We start from the raw sequence: 7,628 nt of genomic DNA on the forward strand, positions 1-7,628 counted from the left end.
CCTTGCTATATCTGTACATTGTGTGACGTATTACCTCCATGACCATTGAGAGCAAGTACATCTTCTGTATAGAGCGGCTGTGTTATGATGCAGTTATTGATCATCATTGACATAATCACAAGAATCTTATGCAAAGGGAAATTGTCCGCAGCGAAGTGAGATTTCAGCCCCCAAACGTCTGTAATATTAATGCAATGTCTTACTTTTGTTGCAGTGAACACTGAAGAGACGGATCTACTACAACACTGTACAGGATGAGCATACGCTACAAGCAGCAAAATGATCTTGCAGTTGACAGTATGTTGTTCTGGTAATGTGCACAATTATTATTTATGGGCTACACACCACAGTGCTGGACATATTCTGTTAACTTCAACTCTACTCCTAACATGGAGATGTCTTCCTGGTGTTACTGATTCAGTACATCATATGCACAGTGTGGTTATGATATGATGGATTGATTTAATGAACCCACCAACCAATGATGACATCTGCATCATCTTCTGTAAAGTGCAGCTACAGCATGATATTATCAGCATTTGGTGCGGTATAATCAGAGGTATCTATGTGCTTTTGTGCCTGTTTTAAGTCCTCCAGCTTAACGCCCCTACACCTCCCACTACACAGGCATACTTACTTATGCATACACTGACATCTGGCATACCTACACACACCCCAGGGCCACTTCCTTCCCCTGATGTCAGGGAGAGGATGGGCATGCAGAGTGCAGTAAGTCTCCACGTTACTCTGGCCAACAGTCTTGGCCTACCTCCAGCATCTGTCACCCACAACATCTGTTCCCTCCTTGTAAAGTGCTGAACTATCTCACCTGGGTCAGTGCTATAGCTGATCACAGTGCCCGATCAGGATGTCACTGTGACAGGCAGCAGTGCAGATTGACCGGTCAATCAATGCAGTGCCGCAACATATGCACTAAATGAGATTTCCGTGCCCCCAGTCAGGTTACTCCCTGGGCAGTGACCCTGCTCACACCCTCCCCTAGTTCCACCTCTGATCACAATTATCTCTCTTGGAGAGTGTAGCAAATTGGAGTTGGGGGAATCTCACCTCTGCCATGCATGGTCACAATCTGGGCACAGGACCCAAATAGTGGGCAATGTGGCACTTCTTACAGTAGAGAATAAGTAACTTTATTCTTTACTTGTGTATTAAGGACCTTATTTGCATTAAATTCAGTCCACATGGGACCAAGACTTTCTGGCTTACTGAACAAAGTGGAATTGTTTCGTAGAGGGTGGAGAATTGTATTTTATCTGAAATTACCCCCTCTGCACAAAATACAAACAATTATACCCATACAAGTACCTTGTGGAAGTTGTTGCCCTCTATCTTCCTGTGGTCTCTCCCTGTTTCTCACCGTGCCTCCTCCCATTTCCTTGCACCTCTGCGTCTCCGCATATATCCCTATACTCAGAGCCGGCTCCGGTCAGTGACATGGGATGCCCAAATATGAGCATACCCATATATGAGCATCCATGCCACTGACCGGAGCCCGCTCTGTTGCGGATATGGAGAGAGACTGGGAGATTTACATCCCCTTATAATTCATATGGTGCATAGTACCGGCACGTATTGTTTTACCGGTACTGTGTACCTTCTTACTTTCACACTGGTACAGTATGTGCTGCAGTGGGACTGAGAGGGATATATTGGTAACACATAGTCATTGGTGGGGGAATTCAATCCATTTTGAAAATAGTAATGCATTGTTTTTTACTTTTTTTTTTTGCAGTAATGAAGAATGAAAAAGTTCTGTTAAAATTGAATTGGACGTGAACTGGATTCAGCATTTCATCATCAACTCTGCACCAGTGTGAATTGACGTTCTTTAATGTTCTGACAAGGTACATGCAACATCTCTTCCTCTACCCCTACACCACCCTCTGCCTCTTGCCTCTCTCTCCACCTCCCTGCTAAGCGTATTAACCCATCTAATGTAATCCACATTCCTTGTCTCACTTTACTCTTCCCTTCTCACGTGCCCTCTGGAATGTCCACCACTTCTCATTCCCCTCACCCCTGTCCTACTCGATACCTCAGCTTAATTGAACTCTCTCCTCTGACATCTACCCTTATCTCTAACCTCTCCTCACTTTCTGCTTAAACTAACTATCTTGTTAACTCTTACAATGCTATCATCTCCTCCTCCCTCCTCCTCCATCATCTATATGCCCCTTCTAGGCTCTGACACACTCATCCCTCTAAGGCCGTGATTATCATGGGCACACGCTTGGTCGTCCACAGTGCGTGCGAGCGATGCAGGGCCTCCCCGTCGCCTCGGACCTCAGTGCAGGGATTGCTGGAGCGACAGGCATGCGCTAACTTTGCCTTCTGTTGCGTGCTTACTATAGACGCAGCCTAACCCATGCATTGGTTTAATTCACAAGCACGCTCTCATCACACTTCATCACATCACACTGCTGCTCTTAACACCTATGGAGGAAATCTCACAGTCTGATTTTCTACACTAAACCTTTGTCCTGTTCTGTAAAACTCTGCTCCTTTTTTTAAGGTCAAACACTACTTTTTCCTCACTCATCAACACTCCAATTTCATTCACACTGTCTTCTATGTATTTGAGTCCCACCACTGACTTTCTCCTCCCACTTAACATCCATCCTTTATTTCTCCTCAAGCCTTTGCTCACTTGAGGCAAGGTGGATGCCATCCACAAGTAGATTCGTTCTCTCCCTTCCCCCTCTCTCTTTTTCTATCTAGATCTCATTGCACTCTTGACTCCTTTTCTCCTGTCACAAAGCTGGAACCTGATCTTCTCTTCTCCCTCTACCACATGCCCTCTCAATCCTATATTCTCACTCTCACCCACATCTTCAATTCCTCCATATCCTTTGGCTCTTTCAACTCTTCCTTTTAAGCATGCAGTGGTCACCCCTATTCTCAAAAATAACCTTGACCTTGTGTGAATTTCTAACTATCGCCCTGTATCCGTCCTACCATTTGCCTCCTAATTGCTAGAACGTCTTGTGATCTCCCGTTTGATCAACATTCTTAAATCACATGCTCCTCTGGGCCCTTCACAATCTGCCTTTCCCAATGTAACCAATTATGTACATAAAGAAAATTCCCAAGGTCCATTTTACTTACTAATCCTGCTTGATCTCTCTTCTGCTTTTGATACTGTCAATCACTCTTCTCATTCATATTCTAAACTCTTTCTTCGTATCCGCAGCAAACTTATATCCTGGTTTTCATCATACTTCTCCATCACACATTCTCCATCTCTGTTGCTAACGTGTCTTTGTCTCCTGTTGTTTTGTCTGTTGGTATACCTCAGGACTCTGTTCTGGGACCTCTCTCACTACATACTATCACTAGTTGACCTTATCAACTATTTTGGCCCTTGATATCATCTCTATGCAGATGATACACACACCTATCCACCCTACCGTCACTCCTGCAATTTAGTTCCTAGTTTCGGGTCGCCTCCTGGCTATATCCTCCATGGATGACACTCTTCTGCCTTAAACCTAATGTCTAAAACTGAGCTCCTCATATTTCCCCCTAAATCTGGCCTAATATCACCTTTCTCCATCGCAGTAAACAGTACTACCATCATCCTGTCATGAAAGCACATTGCCTAGGAGTAACATTTGACTCTTCCCTTTCCATCTTCATTCACGACACTGGCTAAAGTTTGTCGATTCTTTCTCTGTAAGATTTGCCCTTTTCTCTGTCAATCTACTGCTAAAACGCCAATGCATGCCCTTATCGTATGGGTTAACATACTGCTAACAGGGCTCCCTGCTTCACAACTTTCTCATTTGCAATCTATCCAAAACTCTGCTGCTTGAATAATTTCCCTTTCTCCCACAACAGTATCTGCTCATCTCCTCCTCCTCCTTAAATCCCTCTCCTTGCTTCCCATCAAGTTTCAGATCACCTACAAAGTTCTCCTCCTTACCTTTTTGTTAAGGTTCTCTATTAGTGGTGTACCGAGTACCCGGCGTTACCCAACACATTTCCAGCTACCCGGACATTACTCGAAACCGGCCACTGAGAAGTGGACTTGGCCGGGTAATACCCGGCGTCGGGTAATGTCAGGGCAGCTGGAAATAATCTTTTATACTTACCTTTCCTAAGACATCTAGGATCAGCAGCAGCAGTCCTCTGATGTTGGCAGCATCAGAGGTGTCTTCACCTGGCGGGGGGAGCTGCAGGAATCACTTCCACAGCACCGAAGCAGGTAAGCTGTGTCTGTGAGCCTGCAGCTCCCCCGCCGGCTGAAGACACCACAGATGCTGCCACCGTCACAGGACTGCTGCTGATCCTAGATGTCACCGCCACCCGGAAGGTAAGTGCCAAACCGTGTACCCGACCGGGTAGAACCTTTCATTTTGGCCGGGTACCCGTTACCCATTTTTTTATAGTTGAGGACCCAGTCCAACACTATTCTCTATTCATCTGCTCCTTCCTACATATCATCTTTGGTCTCGTTATGCCCTTCCTCGTCTCCTAAGCTCTACTAATAACTGTCTCCATTATACTTCTTACACCTCTACTGCGCACTCGCTCTCTTGCCTGAAACCCTTTCCCATCAATTTACCTGTGAAACTCACACACACTCAGTATATGCCAACATACCCTCTTCCACCCACATTTAAGATCAACCTTAAAATTCACAACTTAAATGAAGCATTTCAATAGCTTTTACTCGTTGCTACTGTCACTCATTCAGTCACTAACTATTGTTCCCAAGAAGTGCTTTATACTACAAGTACCCACCATTAAGGACAAGCATTGTCATCTACTGCACTTGTTCCCCCACCTGTTGTCTCTCTGTAAGTCTCCTTACATTTCTCTTAGATTGTAAACTACCCAGGACAGGGATTTACTTTCCTATTGTCTGTTTTTGTTTGTTGAACTTATTGTATAATAATTTCCTGTACTTTTTGGTCTCTCTTGTAAAGCGCTGAGTACACAATGGGTGGTATATAAATAGAGATATTTGCAGAGTCTAGAGACAAGGCACACGTGTATAGGTAGCTACAGTTTATCCGGGACCGTATGCATCCTTGAAGTGCCTGTCCCAGTTATTTTCTATTGATTGCAATGTAGGAGTGTCTGTCCTGTCTTATTTTTTTTATTATTATTATTATTATTATTATTATATATACAAAGATATATACAAAGATTGTTTCCTGTCGTTAGCATGACATTGTGTGACACAGTGTGATGTCATTGATTCAGTAGATTGTGTGCAGACCGGGACTGCAGTACAGTTTCACTGACATGAATAACTTGTGTGGTAGAAGCTCTAGAAGGAGCACAGCTGTGGGAGGGAGGTGGATTTGCTTTGTATCACATGGTTTGGAGCAAGGTTCATTGTATGTATCGTCAATAATAATTATAATAATAATAATGCAATGCTTAACTTTTTTATTTCAAGAGGAAAGACTGCAGAACAGAAGTGAATATTGAAGCCATGTGTTCATTTTCTTGCAAAATAGAAAATTGAAGGACAGTTGAAGAGGAGGAAAATGACTACACAGAGACAGATAAGCAATGTGTATATTTCTCATTTAGTATTTGTCGTTTTATTGACTCCAAAAAATCCGGCTGCTAAGGGTTTCGCATTGGACATATTCACCTCTACTCCACCCCTTCCTGTGATCTGTACCATGCAGATTTTTGTTGATTCAATACATCATGAATAGAGTGTGGCTACAGTATGAAGTACTGACCCAAGGACCACATCTACTACCATTCATAACAAGAACATGTGCAGTAGCGCACTGCTGCAGTTCTATGTTATTGCTATGAAAGGTTGAGGTGGTGCAATCATATGAATCTTGAGTGGGAGGGATCCTGTTTGCATCATTTAATTTGATCTAGGCCAGTAGAGTATATAACTCTCAGTACAGGTTACATATGGCATCAGTATTAGTGATTTAAAGAACAGAAAAACAGGAGTGGAGAACAAAACCAAGTAATGTTGAAGTTACTACTTTTTACTATTTACTTGGTCAGTCTGTACTGTCTACTCCCCACACAGCTGCTAAGGGTTTCCATTTGAGATACATTCACCTTCTACTCTGCACTACTGTGCTACCCTCTATTCAGAGATGAGTTCAAGTCATGTTTACCACTCTAAATCGCTCTGCAGTCATTGATTCAGCACATCATGGGTAGAGCATGGCTATAGATACAGCAAGCTTTATTTTACCCTAATATTGCATTAAAAAATAGAATATCACTCAGTTTCCTACAGATTTACTGATGCTGATAATGCAGAATCTCACCCTCCCATCATAATACACCAGAGGAAGAAATAATCCTTGCTATATATGTACATTGTGTGACATATTGCCTCCATGACCATTGATGGCAAATACATATTCTGTATAGAGCAGCTGTGTTATGATGTAGTTGTTATTGATCATCATTGAGATATAATCACAAGAATCTTATGCAAAGGGAAACTGTCATTAGCATAGTGGGATTTCAGCCCCCAAACTTCTGTAATATTAATGCAATGTCTTACTTTTATTGCAGTGAACACCGAAGAGACGGATCTACTACAACACTGCACAGGACAAGAGTATACACTACAAGCAGCAAAATGATCATGCAGTTGACAATATGTTGTTCTGGTAATGTGCACAATTATTATGTATGGGCTCCACACCACAGTGCTGGACATATTTTGTTAACTTCAACACTACCCCTACCATGGAGATGTCTTCCTGTGATTGGTGTTACTGATTCAGTACATCATATGCACAGTGTGGCTATTATATGATGGATTGATTTAATGAACCCACCAAACACTGATGACATCTGTATCATCTTCTGTAAAGTGCATCTACAGCAGGATATTATCAGCATTTGGGGTGATATAATCAGAGGCATCTATGTGCTTTTGTGCTGGGTAAAGTCCTCCAGCTGAACCGCCCCCCGCCCCCCACCCCCCTACACCTCCTGCCACACAGGCAAACTTACTTACACACACAGCACACTTACTTATGCACACTGACACTTGGCATACCTACACACACACACCCCACAGCCACTGGCATGCATGCAGAGTCCTGGGCATGCAGGATGGGCATGCAGAGTACAGAATATCTCCACCTTGCTCTGGCCCGTACTCTTGGCCTACCCCCAGCATCTGTCACCCACAACCTCTGTTCCCTCCCTGTAAATTGCTGCACTAACACACCTTGGTCAGCGCTGCAACCGATCACAGCACCGGATCATGTCACTGTGATAGGAAGCAGTGCTAATTGACCGGTCAATCAATGCCACGTGGCAACATACGCACCAAAAGAGATTTCCATGCCCCCTGACAGGCTACTCCCTGGGCAGTGACCCTGCTCATCTTCCACCTCTGATCACAATATTCTCTCTTGGAGAGTGTAGCAAATTGGAGTTGGGGGAATTTCACCTCTGCAGTACATGTAGAGTCCTGTATGCAGAGTACAGAAAGTCTCCACCTTAGTCTGGCCCGTACTCTTGGCCTACCCACAGCATCTGTCACCCACAAATAATACATACACTAATACTCCCCACAATACACACTTTAATACCTCCTCAATAATAATCTCCCCAATAATATTATAGTCTTAAACACAATATACACAATACCC

At 43.5% G+C, this 7,628-nt stretch overlaps 1 long non-coding RNA gene across 1 annotated transcript; it reads left to right on the plus strand.

The window, feature by feature from the left end:
• Window positions 1-1,606: 1,606 nt before the first annotated feature.
• On the plus strand, window positions 1,607-6,608 carry LOC142486511 (uncharacterized). The gene is made up of 3 exons (XR_012799003.1): window positions 1,607-1,865; window positions 5,429-5,546; window positions 6,535-6,608. It is a non-coding gene; the product is annotated as an uncharacterized LOC142486511 (long non-coding RNA).
• Window positions 6,609-7,628: the final 1,020 nt, after the last annotated feature.

Source organism: Ascaphus truei, unplaced genomic scaffold (genome assembly GCF_040206685.1).
Source record: "Ascaphus truei isolate aAscTru1 unplaced genomic scaffold, aAscTru1.hap1 HAP1_SCAFFOLD_925, whole genome shotgun sequence".
NCBI classification, from domain to species: Eukaryota; Metazoa; Chordata; class Amphibia; order Anura; family Ascaphidae; genus Ascaphus; species Ascaphus truei.